The following is a 20,620-nucleotide window of genomic DNA, read 5'->3' on the forward strand; positions in this document are numbered from 1 at the left end:
ATTTGACGTAAAATCAATAAGGGAGAGATGGTTGACTTAAAGTTTCCTCACTTTAACTTTTGAAGAACATATCATTAGAATCCAATGGTGCAATACTTTGATTTAAATCCTTAATTTGGCTATGGTAATCCAAGAAGCTTGAGATTACCTAGACTTTTCTTAATTGTTGAAATGGCTAGAGAAGCTCATAACAATTTCCTTAGTCAAAGTCACTAATTCCAAATAGCTTGTAATTAGTGAAAGTCAACTAGCATTAATAACCAAAAAATTACCAAATCCAAGAGGAGTCAATTGTTTTCACTACCATGTTGGAGAAAATGTTTTTATGATTGTGTGAAGCAAAAACAACACAAAAATCATTTGTTGCTTGCTAATTTGAGGATCCTTTACTTAATCAAGAAATTAGCCAACTAATCACCAAAAACACATTTAAACTCATGAATAAAAACATACTAGTAATGATAATATGATAAAACACAAAACATTTCCATAAGGATTTAAGAACAAGTTCATGGATTCTTCAACATTCAACAAAAGTTCAAAGGATTCAACAAGAAATCAACTAAGATTTGTTTAGCCAAGCATGACTAAACTCAAAGAAGAAAAGTTAGATGAGATTGTACCAAACATTTTACAATAATCAAGAGGTGAAATCAAGATGTTCTTGAGGTGTTCTTGGCCTTCAAAAGCACTCCAAACTCCAGAGAGAACAAGTCAAACTCGGACCTTCAAGATTGGGCTAAAGAGGCACACCAACCTTCCCAATATAGAGCTCTTAGCAAAATCCCGAAATTGCCCTTGTCAGGAATCCACGCGGGCCGCAGGGAATCTTACGCGGGCCGCTGGTACTGACGGGAATTTTGGGCTTCTTCAAGTCTTGGACCCCCACAGCTAATCCATTGGCCCAGTTCGAGTCCAATCAGCTTCTAGCCCATTTTTCTTCAATATTTCTTCAATTTGAGCCCAATTTTTCTTTCCTCATCACTCAAAACTTCTGCAAACTCCTAAACATCGATCTTGCACACTCAAGAATTTTCCCGTGCCTTTCAAATTTAAAGTTCAACACTTCCACACCTTCAAGCAATTGACAAGCCCACTCCATGAATCACATCCACAACCATCAAGCACGAAATCCCCATTGCTCTTCAAGTCCAATCGCCTCCCAAAAGTCCTGCTCTGTGACATCCCCATTTTTACGGCCAGAAAAGACCAATTTTTGTTTATGCTTTATAAAAATCAGAGTACTTCTTTTAATAAAAATGTTGCGGAATTTGTTCCCAGAAAAATACGATAAATACATTATTAAAACATTTTCGAAGAAACGTATTTTATTCATTTCAAAATGTTTGGGATGTCATCGTTAATACAGAAACATAAGCATAAACAGAACTTACATTTATTTACACTAGTGATCTACATCTCTTTAAATCTCTCAGTGTAAAGTGACTTCATATCAACACCTGTGATATAAATAAACTGAGAGGGTCAGGTTGGGAAAGCTGGTAAGTACATAGGGTTTTCAACCCACAATAATACAATTATTATGTTTAAACAATCAAATAATCAACCCATGTTACCCATCCCCATTATCTTCTTTAGTCTTAAGGATCTACCCTAAGAATCAGCTATTCCTCGTTTATTTATTCCTAAGGATCATCCTAAGGAATCGACACGAAGTCCATCATTACCAAGGTTTATAGAGTATATCTGGTGAACACGTAGTCCGAAACATCTGGTAAACACTTAGTTCAAAAGTAACTAGTGAACACACTTAGTTAAAAATACCTAGTGAACACACTCAGTTCAAAGATACGTAGTGAACACACTCAGTTCAAAATACCTAATGAGCACCTAGTTCAAAAACACCTACAGGTTACGAGCTCACTAGCGTTCCATCGGACCATCTAGTATCGCCCATGGTCTCCATCTATACTCCACTAGATGACTGGATCACTGACAACATCGTGTTATCACAAAACAACTATTTCATCTACCCATGTTTTATCCAACACATTTTGTAGATATAAAATACATATACAGTTTAAATCATTTAAAACATGTATAAAAATCTTTCACCCAACATAGACAGCAAGTATTCAGACAATATGCACACACAACACGTAATTTATATTAAAATACTTCATATCTATGTGTAAGATGAAAGGGACTATGCACTCACCTGAATAGGTAGTGACTCAGCACTCGGACAGCGCTTCGATACTCTCAAAACGATATTCCTTCGATAAAACCTAGTACCAGTACCACTAGGGTTTAGTTTAACGATAACCGTGACTAATTAATAGTATGACTATTATTATTATTATATAAGCATTAAATAACACTCAATATAACTCATAATAATAGCCCAAATACTCATTATAAGTTCCTAATAATGTTACTATATTAAAACATAAGCTATACTAAAGATAGCGCAGGCATAGCTCACTTACAGCGGGTTTTTCACAAAACCGAGCTTCGCTGGAGCAGCGTTTCCGAGCCGAAAGACCCTTTTTCTCAGGACTCCAGGAGCCTCGGGGCTTCCTTCGGGTGCTAGGGGGTTTACCTAGGCTTTAGGGAGGGTTTGGGAGGCTAGAGAGAGAAACTAGAGAGAGAAAGAATGTTGGAGAGGTGTGAAGAGAAGTGAATGCCCGGAACCTCTATTTATAGGAGGCCTGACTGGTGGACTCACTGAGTCTGAGTCATGACTCGTCGATTTGGTCCATGTGGTGGCCTTCTGGTGGTGCCACGTCACCCCCTATCGTGTATCAGCCCTCAAACTTAGAAAAATCATAACTTTCGCATACGAGCTCCGTTTTCGACATTCTTTATATCCACGCGTAGGTAAAATCAAGATCTACAACTTTCGTTTAGACTCCGTTGGCTAATTCTCGACCGATCTCAAATTTAACAGTAGGAGGCGTTTAGACTGCTAAATGACCACGAAGAGTTCATAACTCCTTCATACGGACTCCATTTTCGTCTATCTTTTTACCGTTGAGTTCCTATTAATGAGATCTTCAACTCTCATTTAGGTTGCGTAAGCCAAAGACCGCTCGAACTAAAACTCGAGTTTCGAGCTGTACACTGCTAAGTCGAATCTTAGAAAAATCATAACTTCCTCATACGAAGTCAGATTTGGGCGTTCTTTTTATCGATGTTCTTAGTTTAACATATTCTACGACTTTCGTTTAGATCACTAAGGATAAAAAGTCCTCCATCGTAAATTCACTATTTACGCTTCCCGATGCCGTGTCGGTTCCGTCGCGAAACTTCGACGGGCCATAACTTCTTCGTTATAACTCGGATTTCGGCGTTCTTTATATGTACGGAAACCTTGTGACATATTCTACAACTTGGTTAAGATTATTTATTCTAAATAATCTTTTGTCGAAAAGTCATTTTCGACCCCTATTGCCTCTAAATTGACTAGCCCGGATCTACGGGCGTTACATGCTCAGCTAGTCTCCAAGAAAATCTGCAATAATGCTCAAGAAACTAGAAAGTACCCGAAATGGTCATAAAAATAACAAAAAGGAAAATATCCATTGAAATTAACTAAAATGTGAATGAAATGTGCTAAAAAAACTATAAAAAGAAGTAAATAAAATGAAGCTATCACATGTGCACATAAATATCATACACTAGCATATATAACAGTCAAACCGATCTAACAGATCACATATCATATCAACATCCTATAACCAGGATACCGACCTAACCGGTCTCTAACATAGAATTATCCTATATACCAGGATACCGACCTAACCAGTCACTAAGCATATTTCCATCCTAACTACCAGGATGTAAATCAATAACATATCATGTAAATAACCCGGATACAAATCCAAAAAGGGCCGGCATTGGTGTCTTCGACCCTGTTAGTATAGTGAGGACAACTCACCTCACACTGCTGAAGTCCCGTGGATAAAACTCCAGTTGTTGGATGACAAATTCTCGAACTGTTAACATCAAACAATACCCAATTAATAATTGGGTTCCAAGCCCAAGGTCCAACTCACACTCTAAAGGCCCAATAGTCAAGTAATGGACCAAAGCCAAACATATGGCCTAAATTTCCAAATTGGGCCCAACCTTTACATGGTCTTACCCTAAGGCCCAACCATTTAGTCCGATCCAAACATGTGGCATTTCAGTTGGTCCAACCTCTCATAATTCTCAAGGACCAGTTATGGCCCATCGATGGCCTAATTTTCCAAATTGGGCCCAAACCCTCACATGAACCTTACCCTAAAGCACAACCAAATATTTTAGTCCATTTACTTGTTCTTAGATAGCCCATCAGTAGCCCAATCACCAAATCCCAATAGAAAGGCCCAAGTGAAATTAGGGTTTTCACATGAAATGACGATTAGGGTTAAGTGTTCCTACCTAACCCATTAAGGACTTAATCCATTAAGTCCAATATTGCCTTAGGTTAATTGCAAATGATTATTAATTAACATTTTCAGTCTAATAAATAATTCCAGTGCGGGTCCCGATCAAATCCCCAAAATTAGGGTTTTCCAAACCCTAATTAGGGTTTCCAACCCAAATACTAGCCCATTAATCACATGGTTAAACTTTTAGGTCAATTAGGGTTTCTTTGGGCCCATTAGGATTAAACAAGTTAGGTACCACCCACTACAACCTCGGGTAGTGGTGGTCAATGGCGGTTCATGGTGGTGGCCACCACCTCTTGGTGGTGGTTATGACTTTTAGCTAAAAAATATCCAAGCATCCCAAAATGACAATCACACACGCAAAAGTACACAGCCACCCAAGGTGGCGGCTAGTGACGACAAAATGTCAGTGCGAGGTGGCAACCACCACCTTGCGGCTATGACGGGTTGTTTTCTTTGATTATTCCAGCCATACAATACATTTTACAACAATATCCAAATACACACACACATAAAATAACACACATACAACCGTTCTGTGGTGGCAGGCGGTGGTCGGGGGTGTTAAGCCCTTTTGTGATTTCTAGACAACTAGCCACACACACACACACACACACTGGCACGTCTTCGATTCATAAAAGGAACCCAGCCACCCGCCTGGTGGTGTACGGCGGCGGTAGTGGCACGAAATGGCGGGCAGCAGCGGAGGTGACGGCGGCGGCCACCATGGTGGTTCTTCACGTGGTTTTTCTCTGACCAAACGAGCTTCCATAGTCGAACAGCAACCTCAACACGCACACATGTACGATCAGAACATACCGAGCTGCTACATTTATCCATAGCAGTGGGCGGTGGCGGGGTGACGACGAATGACGAGCAGCAGCAGCGACTATCGGCGACAATTGACTTTGGGATGCAACAATAGGAGAGATGGGAGAAAGGAAGGAACGGGAACCATGGAAAATAACTGCATCGTAAGCAACCCTACACCTCCGATCTTCCTGGATGACTCACGTCGGCAGTACAACAACGACTAAAAGTTTCATCGGCAATAATGGGAGGAGGTGGCGGTGAAGACTGGAGGGTAATCTAACGAGCAAATGACAGCAACAACACATGCAACTTCATTTTCCCAGCATTAGGATGAGGACGAGGTGATTGGCTCCACTAGTTTGGGACCTCAACCGAGGTGGTGGCGGTCAGAAGTTAGGAGGGTGGCAGCTGCAACATAAACTAGGTTTAGGGTTAGGGTTTAAGAGGGTAGTGGGTTTATATACCCCGACTCTCTTAGAATATTACTCGGTATCGCCTACTCAGTTAACTTACTCAACCAATTTGTGGCTGATCCAAGACAACCACACCTTGATGCAGCCATTCGGGTGGTCTGTTATCTTAAGACACATTGGGCCAAGGAATTCTTCCGCCTAAATCTGGAGGAATGGGTATGGTGACTTATTATGATTTCGATTGGATGGGTTGTCCATTTTCTGGATACTCTCGTACGATTTATCTTCTTTTATTAGGTGGGGCTCCTATCTCTTGGAAGTCAAAGAAACAATCGGTGGTTTCTCGATCCTCTATTGAGGCTGAATATCGGGCAATGGCCACCACCATTAGCAAAATCTTATGGTTTCGTTGGTTGCTCACTGAACTTGATGTTGCTCAATCTGGAGCGACTCCACTATTCTGTGACAATGAAGCTGCTCGTCATATTGCTAACAATCCATTATTTCATGAACGTACAAAACATGTGGAAATGGATTGTCATTTTTTCCAGGAATGTTTTGAATCCAACAAAATAAAACTCGTGCACATTGAATCGAGTAACCAGATCATTGATTTGTTAACAAAACCGTTAAGCGGGTACCAGTTGAAGTTCTTACTTGACAAGTTGAGCATTCCAAACCTACATACTCCAACTTGAGGGGGAGTATCGAGATTAGTTTTTATTTTGTATGGTTTCCTATTTTAAGCTCTTTATTTTGGTCCACTGATCTGTGAATATTGTTTCCTTTTCTTGAGGTTTTTTTTCTTCTATATTATCATGTATCTCGTTTGTAACCTCATTCAGAAATAAAAAGAACCAATTTTGGATCTCTTTGTTTACTATTTTCTTCAATCTCAATACAGTTTTTCAAGTTTACAAGTTAACTTGGCCCTTAGTGAGACGTTCAACGATAATCATGCCTTGCGAGGTGCATTGCCCTGGTGCCTAAACTGTTAATTCCTTTACCCTGGGTTGGATGTTCAGCAATATCTATTTTTCCGATTGGGTGAACCGCACTTCAATTCCTTGTGAAAGTAGTGTGAAGTATAACTCTAACAATTCCTATCCAGATCTTTTCTTTCACAGAAAATTCTGACACTATCTACTTGAGTCTCTTCTTCTTTTGAATTCGCTTTTTAAGACAAAAGAAATTTTGAGATAAAAATAAAAGTAAAAATAAACTTAGCACACAATAAAAATAACTAAGAATAAAAATAAAATTAAAATACGCTCAGAATAATATTTTTGAATTTTTTTGTTTTTCTGAAAAAGAAATAAAAACAGAAATAAACATATTTTTTATTTTTGGACTTTTGATTTTTAGAATTTTTGTTTTGTTTTTTTTTTAATTCTCCCCCTAAATTTGTACATAGAGGAAAAATATGAACAAATTTAATAAAAACAACAATAAAATACAAAATGTACAAAACAGAAACTTTTGGGATCAAAAGTTGTCAAGCAACTTTAATACCATTTATCAGCACACACCTACATGGATAACTATGGTCAATCACTAATATTGTGGTCCACTTAAACACAAATGATATTTGCAAGTTGGACATATTATAAGTGACAAGACATTGAAACTATATTCCTAAATAGACCATTTAGCTGACGATGACCAAAGATATTGTTATCCACTTAAATTCAGCAGTGAGATCTACAGTCGACCTTTAGTCATAAACCAATTCAATTTTAAGAGCACTAGAATGTGTTCCTTACTTCACGACATACCCTAGCAATCAAGGAATTCCAAAGAGCTCTTTACTTTAGGTGAGTGTTCAATTATTTAAGAGAGAATATAGATATAGAGATGCATATGCTGTATCCCATGTCAGATCTCTTCCAATCACGTAGAGAGACAACATATTACTAACATAGATAGAGGGTTAGAGAGATAGAAGGATGCATATGTTGTGTCCCAGGTCAGATCTCTTCCAATCACGCAAAGGGGACATCATATGACTGACATAGATAGATAGAGAGATGATACATAGAAATAGAGATGCATATGTTGTGTCCCAGGTCGGATCTTCCGATCACGCAAAGGGGACAACATATCACTGACATAGAGGATAAAAAAGAAAAACAATTTTACACCGACCTACTTTATCAGAACCCCCTAGTCACCCTATCAGCACCAAAATTAAGGACATAAGTCCGTACATCGAAGAAGTGGTGAGCCATAGCTCTAGATGATAAATAACTTTAATGTACTCGCAGGCTCCCTTGTTTATCTCACTGCTCAATCTATCTAAGTGTCATATGATCAGTCCAAATGTAACTATCTAAGTCCCGGTGAATTTGATGGGTTTTATACAAAAGAACATTCCTATGTGCTCATACAAAACCCTAAATTCTTGGATCTAGGTTTCTCTATTGTACATGCAATTCATCCAAGACTTGAAACCCTAATCTAGCATACATAGAAATTGAAATCTATAATAAACTAGTTTAGATGATACCTTTCATAGATTGCCAGAATCCTTTGATCTTAAAGAAGCTTAGTGTCACAAGTGTAACACCTCTAATGGCTCACAAACACCACAAGAAAGAGAATGATGTAGAAGAGAGAGAGGATGAGAGGCAAAATCGGTTGTAGGGTTCCAAGGAATCAAGTGGCTGATTTTCTAAGCCTTAGGGGTCTTTATATACTTGAGCTTTTAGGGTTTCATTCAAAACTCTAATTGGAAGACTTAGGCCCTAATTAACTTGCGAACCTTCAGGAATAAGGCCTCTATGTCCGAAATTAAGTTGGACTCCTCTTAATTTCGTCCATGCCCTAATTCATAAGGATTCTTAGCCCAATATTCAACTATCACACAATTGATAGTTCTAGTCCCCTTTATTTAACTAATGTCTTTTAGTCACATAATTAATTCTTCTTTGATATTAATTAAACTATATGATTTCTCTTTTAACATATTATTCATATAATATATTAATAAACCATAATAACCTCTCTCTCTCTTCAAAAACCATCCTATCAAGTTGCTTCGGTGAAGGCAAACCAAAAGGACCATGCACAACAGGGTCAAGTACATACCAAATATAGTTACGGCTTAGACACTAATCCAACACTCTGTCACTTGGATAAGTCTAGTAACTATAAATGCAAGTACAATCCGATTAGCAATCGTAGCACTCAAAGACGCTATCGAACTCTGATCTTGTCCTTTAGATAAGGGATCGCATAATCCTATGTTCTAGATATCGTGCGAACAACTACATGGAACATACTCATACTTATTGTTCATTAATTTGTTTCTCGATCTCTGATTCGCTTGACATAAAACTTAATTGAACACATCAACTCAGTCCTGACCGAGCCCGACACATAAGTCAAACCAAATCATCGAGGGACCCCAATATCACTTTTACCATTCACTCATCAAATCATACACCATAATGTGTTTTATAACATCAAGTTACTGATGCGTTTACGCATTATCAATGCACAACCAACTTGCAAACAATAAACCATATATCTAGGTTTTAAGACCATATGATATTATCGTCTCGCGATCACTCGAGATAAATTCCATGAAGTGATGTCAGCAAGCGTGGGTTTAATCCAATGCTCAAATCAAATTCATAAGCACTCATGAACGTTGCAGCAAAATTTTTCTATGTCTAATACACTTTAGACAATCTACACATCAATTCACGATAATCTTCATTCATACCTACTCACAAAGTATGAGCGACTGTGGAACGTTCGAACAATCTTATTATTCAGGAAGTCAAAATATGCAAAGTGAAACAATAGGTAAACAATCAACATAAGACAATAACTTTACTTATAGATAATACTCCTTTATTTAATAATCAAATGTCAATTACATTTATCTATTACATGTTTTGAAGCTATCTAATCTAAACTAATATCGTCCTTCAACCCAATGCTCTTAGCGTGCTGCAAGTGCTTAACCCTACTCAGTCCCTTCGTAAAGGAATTTGCTAGGTTATCCTCCGATGATACCTTCTTCACTACGAGGAGTCCGTCTTCCACCCGATGTTGAATAAAATGATATTTCCTGTCGATATGTCAAGATCTACCGTTATCCATCGGTTCCTTTGTCAAGGCAACCACTCCTTAATTATCACAGAAAATTTCTATGGGCTCCTTTATGGCTGGCACAACTCCAAGGTCTCTGGTGAAGTTCTTCAACCATATTGCCTCCTTTGATGCTTCGCTCACCGCTATGTACTCTGATTCGCACGTTGAATCAGCTATGGTCTCCTACTTGGAACTTTTCCAAGTCACTGCTCCTCCATTTAAGGTAAAGACCCAACCCGACTGAGAACGATAGTTGTCTCGGTCGGTTTAAAATATGGCATCACTGTACCCTCGTACCTTTAAGTCATCACTCCCAGCGAGGACTAAAAACCATTCTTTGGTCCTCCTAAGGTACTTAAGAATATTCATGATTGCGGTCCAATGTGCTTTGTCAGGGTTCCCTTGATATCTGCTGACCATGCTCAAAGAAAAGGCTACATCAGGGTGAGTGCAAGTCATAGCATACATGATCGAGCCAACTACAGAAGCATAAAGGACTCGGCTCATCTCTTCTATCTCGACTTCGGTACTCGGGCTTTGAGTCTTACTCAACTTGGCATTACTTTGGATTGGATTGGTAAATCCCCCTTCTTGGAATTCTCCATACTAAAACATTTTAGTACATTATCCAAGTAAGTATTCCGACTAAGTCCTAATAGTCTTTTAATCATGTTTCTCACTATCCTTATTCCCAGAATATAAGCAACCTCTCCGAGGTCCTTCATAGTGAAACACTTCCCAAGCCAGGACTTGAATTCCTGCAGCGTCGGGATGTCGTTTCCTCTGAGAAGTATGTCATCGACATATAATACGAGGAAGCTAACTATACTCCAACTGGATTTGACATATACACATGATTCATCCTCGCTTCATAGAAAACCAAACTCTTTGAATTTCTCATCAAAACAAAGATTCCATCTGCGAGATGCTTGTTTCAGTCCATAGATGGACTTCTCAAGCTTAAACACTCTATTGGGGTGCTTCGCATCGACAAAACCCCCTAGCTGACTCATGTAAACATCCTCAACCAACTTTCTGTTAAGGAAAGCGGTTTTGACACATATCTGCCATATCTCATAGTCATGAAATGCAGCAATGGCTAACATCACCCTAATAGACTTTATCTTCGCAACTGGTGAAAAGGTCTCATCATAGTCAACTCCGGGAGTTTGAGTAAATCCCTTCGCAACCAATCGTGCCTTATACATGTGTACCTTCCCATCCATGTCAGTCTTCTTCTTGAAGTTCTACTTGCACCCAACCGTCTTACGACCTGGCACATTGTCAACCAAATTCCAAACTTTGTTGGCATACATGGACTGAATCTCGCTTGCATAGCCTCTTTCCATTTCGCAGACTCCGGGCCTACCATGGATTCCTTGTAGCTATTAGGTTCATCCAAATTTATTAGTGTACTATCACTAATAAACGTATCACCCTCACTTGTTATATGAAAACCATACAACACAGGCGGAACACTAACTCTACTGGAACGTCTAAGAGGTAAGGATTCACCAATCGGTTCAACCGGAGTTTCCTCCTTGGGTTTAGCACCAATGTTAAAGGTTCCTTCATTGCTCGACTCTTGAAGCTCTTCAAGATCAATTTGTCTCCCACTGTCCCCTTGGCCTATGAGTTCTCGTTCTCGGAAAACCCTTATCCTCGCAACGAAGACAACATTGTCACTCGGTCTATACAAGAGATATCCAAAGGACTTCTGCGGGTAGCCAATGAAAATACACCTCTCACTACGAGGTTCGAGCTTGTCGTGGGTCTTTCGTCTTACGAAAGCCTCGCAACCCCAAACCTTGATATGTGCCAACAAGGGGGCTTTCCCTGTCCGTATCTCGTGAGGTGTTTTGGCAACCTTCTTAGTAGGGACTAAGTTAAAGATATGGGCAGTAGTCTCTAAGGCATACCCCCAGAATAAGATAGGTAGTGAAGAACGAATCATCATGGAACGAACCATGTCTAGCAAAGTTCGATTACGCCTCTCAGCCACACCATTCAACTGCAGTGTCCTAGGTGGTGTCAATTGCGAAACGATTTTGCATTCCTTGATGTAGTCGTGGAATTCAAGACTTAGGTACTCTCCACCTCGATCGAATCGAAGCATCTTGATTTTCCTGCCCAACTGATTCTCCACTTCTTGTTTAAACTCTTTGAAGTTTTTAAGGGTTTCTGATGTGTGCTTGATTAAGTAGATATATCCATATCTACTATAATCATCGGTGAAAGTCACATAGAAGTGGTTCGCATCCCTTGTGGTGGATCTAAAGGTCCCACACACATCGGTGTGTATGAGATCCAATAAACCCTCACCCCTTTCATAAGTTCCAGTGAAGGGTGACTTGGTCATCTTTCCAAGTAAACAAGACTCGCACACGTCATCATCCCTGAGTTCAAATGACTCCAACACTCCATCCTTTTGGATTTGGGCTATGCGTTTCTTGTTGACATGTCCAAGACGACAATGCCACAAGCATGCTTTGTCCAAACTATTGGAAGAATCGATGCACAACACATCATTTCCTAAGTTATATACAACCATCACAGTTTCATATATTCCATTACAAGGCAATGCTTCAAAATAGATAACACCATTAAGATAAGCATTAATAGAACCCATTTCATTATCAAATAAATATCTAAATACTTGTCTATACAAACCATGAAAAGAAATGATGCTTCTTGCCATATCTGGCGAATAGCAAATATTATCTAAATCCCCATGATCAAGTTTATCTTCCCATCCTCCACATCCCTATTTCTTCTTAGGCCCTGCAAATCAAAACAAATGTGAAAACCACATCCTGTATCAAGAACCCAAGAAATTGATTGTGATGAATCATTAGATTTAATAGAGTAAATACCTACGAAGGACGGCTTGATCTTTCCATCCTTGATATCTTGCAGATACTTTGGGCAGCTTCGTTTCCAATGCCCTATTTCGTGGCAGTGATGACACTCTGCATCCTTGGGGTTGGAGTTGGGTTTAGTAGAACCAGCCTTGGTTCCACTAGAAGAGGTACCATCATGGGACTTTCCCTTATAGTGGCCCCTTGAGGGAGCCTTCCTCTTCTTACCCTTTCCTTGCCTAATTGCCAAGACTAAGGAAACAGTAGGAGTAAGAGTTTGTGCAACGGACTTGTCCTTGAGGTTACTCTCGGCAGTCCTCAATAGACCTTGCAGCTTGCTCAACGTGACCTCCTCTTTGTTCATGTGGTAGGTCATGCGAAACTGGTTGAAGCAGGGTGGCAGCGAATGAAGGATGATGTCAATCGCCATTTGTTCATCGAAGTTAACATTTAACTTCAGCAGGCGGTCAACATACCTTTGCATCTTCTGTAGATGAGCAGTGACAAACTCTCTGTCTCTCATCTTGGTCGTGATCATCAAAGTGATGATCTCGTACCTCTCCTGCCTTGCACTTTGGTGATACCTTACAACCAAGTCCTGATGCATTTCGTAGGGATAGAAGTCCTCGTAGGACTTTTGGAGTTCAACACTCATTATCGCTAGCATGATGCAATGGACTTTCGTGGGATCAAGCTCATGGGCCTCGAAGGCAGCGATCTCTTCAGGAGTGGCAATGTTCACGTCCACCTCTTTCAACTCCTTATCGAAGATATATTCCTTGTCCTCGTAGCGGGTGACCATTCTTATGTTACGGATCCAATCATTGAAATTGTTTCCGTCAAATATCACCCTCCTACACAAGTTCATGAGTAAGAATGAGCCGAAGGCGTTTGAGCCGGAAGTGTTGGTCTTCAAGTTCGACATCTGAAAGGAAAAGAGACAAAGTTTGATTAGATAAGAATCACCAATTAAACACCCAAAATGAGAAATTAGGGCTAGGATCCAACAACATTATTTGCAATTTAGAAAACGGATGTCTTAATCTAAACAACAAATAATTTGAAGGTAAGTGAATGACGATTCACTAATTTCCACCATGAAAAACAAAAGAGAACTAGGTTTTAAATGTATTGAAAACTCCTAGATCCATTAAGATTCATTGAACTTTTCAATGACATGTTTAAATCTCGATATGTCCCTCGTGTTTGTGACTGGGATGCCGAGGATCACAAAACAGGGTGTGAATAACCATGCAAATATACATCGTTCACTCAATGTTATAGTCACCTAATCAACGTGCCGGTTAACCACACACACTCCATTGATCTATAACAAACATTGAGTCACCCTTTTCCACCTTTTCTTGGAGACCAATTGGTGTGTCGGTTAACCACACACACTCCACTAACGTCTTAGCAAGGGTACAAAGTGTAATTTCATGGAATTGCATCAAATTCACTTTTGCCTAAAGTAACTAAGATTGGGAATTTGTAAAAACATTTAGTTACTTTATAAATTCATTATACTTTTAATGAGGAAAGGCTTGCCCTATGCTACCAGCTCGTCTAATGACCCACCACCAATCAAGGAAGCAGTAAGTGAGAGTGAACACCCATTAAACGGCCATCTTATAGGTCATAACCTTATACCCCCCTTATAGATCAGCTTCGTGAATGAGGCCTATTAACGGTAAGACTAGCAGTTTAAGTTATACATATACAATAATTATTCTTATAATATTATAATAGTATAGGGTGAATTTTAAACTTGTAAAATTCTTGGGTTTGGAATTTAATAATTTCAAAATTAAACTTTTAATCCAAAAAATTAAATCCCAAAACTTGAGGGAAAGTTTTGAAACATTTCAAAACTATCTAGATCAAAATTTAAATAAATAATTAAACAATTAATTATGGTGATTATCTAATTTTGACCTAATCCAATTTCATGCAAGATAATGACCAAATAATCCAAATAATTTACATGTATCATATAAGGAAGTAATTATTCAATTAATTTGAAATTATCTTTTATTTTGGCAAGGATAATCATGCAATATCAATAAAATTCGTATTTTATTAATCAAAAACGATATGGTAATTATCCCACAGCAAAATAGGCATGAAATCCCAAAATACTCTCTGTCTGACAGCCCGACTCGCCAAGTCCCCATATGCACTCGTCGAGTTCATCCTACTCGTCGAGCCCACATTGGGACTCGACAAGTCTGTCAGTCAGATGGCCAAAAAAAACGATTTTTTCAAGCATGAATGAAACACAAAGCATCAAATATAATAGAAACCAATCAAGGCTTTGATACCACTGATGGGTTTTATACAAAAGAACATTTCTATGTGCGCATACAAAACCCTAAATTCTTGGATCTAGGTTTCTCTATTGTACATGCAATTCATCCAAGACTTGAAACCCTAATCTAGCATACATAGAAATTGAAATCTATAATAAACTAGTTTAGATGATACCTTTCAAAGATTGCAAGAATCCTTTGATTTTCAAGAAGCTTAGTGTAACAAGTGTAACACCTCTAATGGCTCACAAACACCACAAGCAAGAGAATGATGTAGAGGAGAGAGAGGATGAGAGGAAAAAATCGGCTCTAGGGTTCCAAGGAATCAAGTGGCCGATTTACTAAGCCTTAGGGGTCTTTATATGCTTGAGCTTCTAGGTTTTCAGTCAAAACCCTAATTGGATGACTTAGGCCCTAAGTAACTTGAGAACCTTCTGGAATAAGGCCTCTATGTCCGAAATTAAGATGGGGTCCTCTTAATTTCATCCATGCCCTAATTCATAAGGATTCTCAGCCCAATATTCAACTATCACACAATTGACAGTTCTAGTCTCCTTTATTTAATTAATGTCTTTTAGCCACATAATTAATTCTTAATTAATTATTGTCTAATATTAATTAAACTATATGATTTCTCTTTTAATATATTATTCATATAATATATATTAATAAACCATAATAACCTCTCTCTTTCTTCATAAATCATCCTATCAAGTTGCTTCGGTGAAGGCAACCCAAAAGGACCATGCACAACAAGGTCAAGTACATACCAAATATAGTTACAGGCTTAGACACTAATCCAATAGAATTAACACTGTCAAGTCCTTTCATTGTCAATAGTGTCTAGTCCTTTCATTTTGAATCCTTCGTGCCTACCAGCACATTGAACGCATAGTCTAAACAATTTAGCTTCAGTGCATTACACATATTTCAAATTGCCCTTTAACACTAAACTTCATATCACTTCCCGGAACGCTTACCAAAGAAGACATATTTTTGAATTTATAATTTTTTTATTTTTGATTTCTCCCCCTAAATTTGTGCATGGGGAAGAAAGGAAATAAAATAAATGCACAAATTTAAACAAACAAAAATAAAAAGTTAATCTTTGAAACAAATTATTTAAGAAAAACTCAGGAGTATCAAGAAAATTCAAACTATAATTCAGCAATTGAAGTTGCATCCAGACGACCTGAGAACAGCAAGCGGTTGCAGCAACGTATTCAGCCTTGGCTGTGTTTCAATTTTGGAATGAAGTTAACATATTCAAAATTCATCACGCCGTTAAATACGGTCCCCATTTGTGATCCTTTCTTTCTTCCATCCCGCAAAGGACACATACCCTCACTTAAAATTTTGAATGTTGTGCAGTTAAGAGATATCTCTTATAATGTGCATAGAACAGCCACTATCAACCTACCGAAGTCTGATGATATTCCTTCATAGTTGCTCCAGCACAGAGTGTGTGATTAGTTGGTCTTTGGAACCCAAGTCATTTTGAAGTTGGTTCTACCATTACTATCTACACAAGATACTCTTTCCCATGACATATCATGTTTATCACACACAGAAGATGAAGAAATGATAGAATCATTAGATGATTTAGGAGTGTGAACTTTTGGTACCCATCTGTAGTCTGGTTTAACCCATTTCTTGTTTGATCGGATGAATGCCTCGGCACTCGTTTTAGAACTTGAAACCGATCGTCGAGATGACTTCGACCTAACCAAGCTTTATTTAACTGAACCATCTCTTGAATTTGGCATCTTGTCCAACATTCCCTACTTGTCCTTGGGAGTCTGATTCTTGGCCTTTTTAGCATTCCATTCAGTATTGCGTGAACATGACCTCGAAGGCTTTCTTTTTGAAGTTCTCCCCCTTGGCACGTTCTGCCAACCATGTGCACAGTATGGAACATATGCACAATTTGGGCAGTTTCTGGCAATATGACTAGGTGCTCAACAGTGGAAACACGTTTGTTTCTTCACATGAAAGTTGTAACTGCCTGTCCCTGGTTGCGTGCCCATGCCTTGTCTCAGATTGTTTCCACAAGCACACTTGCAGGAAGTAGTATGTTTCGCTTGTTTTGGTGGCATACACTTACTAACAGCAGGTTCACTATTAGAATTAATAGAATTAGAAGCAACAGATTCATATTTTACAAAACTAGAAGTGTCACTTTTTCCTTCTACTTTTCAGTCTTCCACTACTTTTGTATCAGCACTCGAGGTAGAAACATCAGTATCTTTCACCCTATCATTGTTTACTAATTCAGCTACAGTAGGTTTGCCATACTAAACTGGTGTCTCTATCTCTTCGTTTTCAAGGGGTGGAGTACAGTTATCATTAAACGAAGGTGGAACACTGTGAAACCCTAGACCCATACCATGTTTTTCTTTCCACTTTAATTGTTTTTGTATCATAGACTCAACTTTCTCACTTGACACATCAAATTTCTTAAAAGTAAAGTCAACGTCCTTAAATTTAGCCTTTAATGCATCAATTTCAACAGTTAATTTGGCAATTTCCTCTTTGGCATAACGATGATGGACACATTTGGTGTTATATTCTTCCCTCATTTTAATTAAATCTTTGTTTTGAGCATCTAGTTTTTCTTTAAGAGGCTTGTTGACTTTCATAATTTCATAAATTTCATTTTTAAGGTCAAAAACCTCTCTAACTAATAACTCAATATGCTCACGATATTTATTAACTTTATCTTCACAGGACTAAGAGCATGGGGTTTCACTTACCTTCTTGGTATTATTGTATGAACTCATTATTTACCAACAGAAGAAATATGATTCTGTAAATGGATTTTGACCGAAACCAAGAAAATAAATGCCCTTTGACCGAAAACACCAAAAGTTTGCTGAATTAATGCTGATCGAGAACCTTGAAAGTCAACTTTTTGTCTGAAATAAAACCTGACCGAGAACTTAGATTCTTGACCGAATATGAGGCTTTTTTACCAAGAATCTTAGCCGAAATCTTACAATCGAAATACTTAATCGAAGATGCAGAGCCGAGAACACAGATTCACAGCCGATAACTCCGAGGCTGGTCCGAGAACTCCAAAGTCGAAACCGAGAACTCCGAATTCGGGACCGAGAACTCTGAAGTCAAAACCGAGAAGTCCGAAGCCGAGACCGAGAACTCCGAAGTCAAGACCGAGAACTCTGAAGTTGAGACCGAGGAGTTGCTATAACCAAGAACTAACAGGTGGCTGCCGAGAACTTTCAAACCCTAACCGAGAACTATTGTTGGCCGCCGAGAACTCGTAATCCCTAACCGAGGACTTGAGTTTGCCACCGAGAACTCCAAATCTTTGACCGAGGACTCACAAAAAATGCCAAAAACATGAAATTTTCAAAATTTAAAGCCAAACTCGATCAAAAACTCTGAAGTAATGAAGAACACGAAGAACAATGGCAAAAAATTTCGTCAATAAACTTCAAAAACTCCAAGCTAAGGTTAATTTTATGTTAATTTGATTGATACTGACGCAAGATCTGATACCAATTGTAAAACCCAATTCGTATATCAATCTATAACAACTCACTTTGTGCGGAATCTCAATCAAGTTGATTAGCAATAAATCGATTAAGAACACGGATGAATAATTTCGATGCACACTATATTCGATAATTGTCAAGTACAATGAAATCTTACAAACTCTTTGTTCTCTCTAGCTCCCTCTAAATTCCAAATCAACAATCTTTACAATGAACTGAGGAGCAACTATTATAGCTAAACCTAAACCCGTGTGCAAAGCCCAGCCGACATACCAAAATCTATTTAGGCCCACCAAAATCTCTTTGAGATTTCGGTCCAGACACAACCGAAATCATGGAGATTTTGGTCCAAGACTGAGAACACCAAATGCCATAAAAAGCAAAGTATATGCCAATAAATTATGTCTTAACATAGACGAAGTGTAATCTATAATTAATGTATTTGGTTAGTAGCAAATAAAATGTAATTAATAAAGTTGATTAATTCAAAAAATGATAATCACTTATAAGAGGATGACAAACTTTTCATTTTCTTTAGAATAAATATTAAATACCATTGTTACCAACATTTGTAGGTTTATTCGGTTATATAGATTTTTTGGAAGTGTGGATGTTAAAGCATCTCTATTTTCTAATAATAGTTTTATCCTTTTATTAATCTTTTTACTATTTGAATAATTTTTTGCATAGCTTTTTATTAACATTTCATTACAATCTACTTATATTTAAATATTTAAATATTATTTTTATTTACTAATCTCTTTATTAGTACAAAATAAATAAATAAATATATATATATATATATATATATATATATATATATATGCATCATAAACATTTATATCAACTACAGAAGTGGCTCATGCTTCGCATAGGTCAGGATGATTATGTTTTTTAACTAGTCAAAAATTTTCTATATAGAAGTCCAAGCAGATACAACATCCATATGTTAGACATATTCATTTAATCTACATCTAGATTGTAAGAAACAACAACCTACTTTCATATATATGTTCATTATAGCAGCGTATTTTCATTTCTTTCTATTACATCTTTGTATTTTCAGAAAATGTAGCCAAATATGCAAATTTCATTAAAATAGCAAAAAATTGCAGTTTCCAATGTCATCGAAATAGCAACAAAACAACGAAAACAAATAGCTGAATCATATTCATATTTCTTGCAGTTAGATCTAGGCATGTAGATTTCACTCAACCCAGTGGGGAACCCAGTTGACCCACCCCAATCGGATATGAGTATTCCCCCCAAAAACGAGTATCGATACGGCATCGAGGATCCCCATTAGGCTAAAACTGGGGATGGGGTTGGGGTCGGGAATACCAATCCCCAACCCGCCCAACCCCGTTTTGATGACATTATATATATATATATATATATATATATATATATATATATATATATATATATATATATATATATATATATATATATATATATATATATATGGTTATGTTCATATCAAACCATCATATTTTGTAAGATATGGGGACGCAATTCTAACCATTCATTTTAGAGATAAAAAAATATTTTTTTTAAATGAAAATAATAGTTTCATTTTATTTACTTTTTTTATTGTTTAGTTTAGTATATTTTATTCATAATTTAATTAATTTCCATGCACAGTTATGTTCATATGAAACCATCATATTTTGTAAGATATGGGGACGCAATTCTAACCATTCATTTTGGAGATAAAAAAAATATTTTTTTAAAATGAAAATAATAGTTTCATTTTATTTACTTTTTTTATTGTTTAGTTTAGCATATTTTATTCATAATTTAATTAATTTCCATGCACATCTTCCTTTTTGTTATTTTATGACTATTTCAGGTATTTTCTAGTTTTATGAGCTTTATTGCAGATTTCATGGAGACAAACGAAGAGGGAATGTTCGAGACGTATGGAAAGCGATTGGGCTTGGAGAACAATAAATATTTTTGGGCTTAATATCTATTGGAGGTAATGCATAAAATGGGATTTAGATGGATGGATCTAGGAAGAAGATGGTCTCTTTATTAAACAAAGATGGAAGAATTTTTCTAGCGTGCAGGAATTAATGATCTGGTGATTACGAGAGATTTGGGGGGTTTGGAAAAGACAAATTGGGCTCAAATTGAAGAATACTTGAAGAAAAATGAGCTAGAAGCCTACCGGACTCAAACTGGGCTAGCGGATTAAGCAGTGCAGGC

Source organism: Lactuca saligna, chromosome 5, assembly GCF_052625555.1.
Source record: "Lactuca saligna cultivar CGN05327 chromosome 5, ASM5262555v1, whole genome shotgun sequence".
In the NCBI taxonomy this organism is placed as follows: Eukaryota; Viridiplantae; Streptophyta; class Magnoliopsida; order Asterales; family Asteraceae; genus Lactuca; species Lactuca saligna.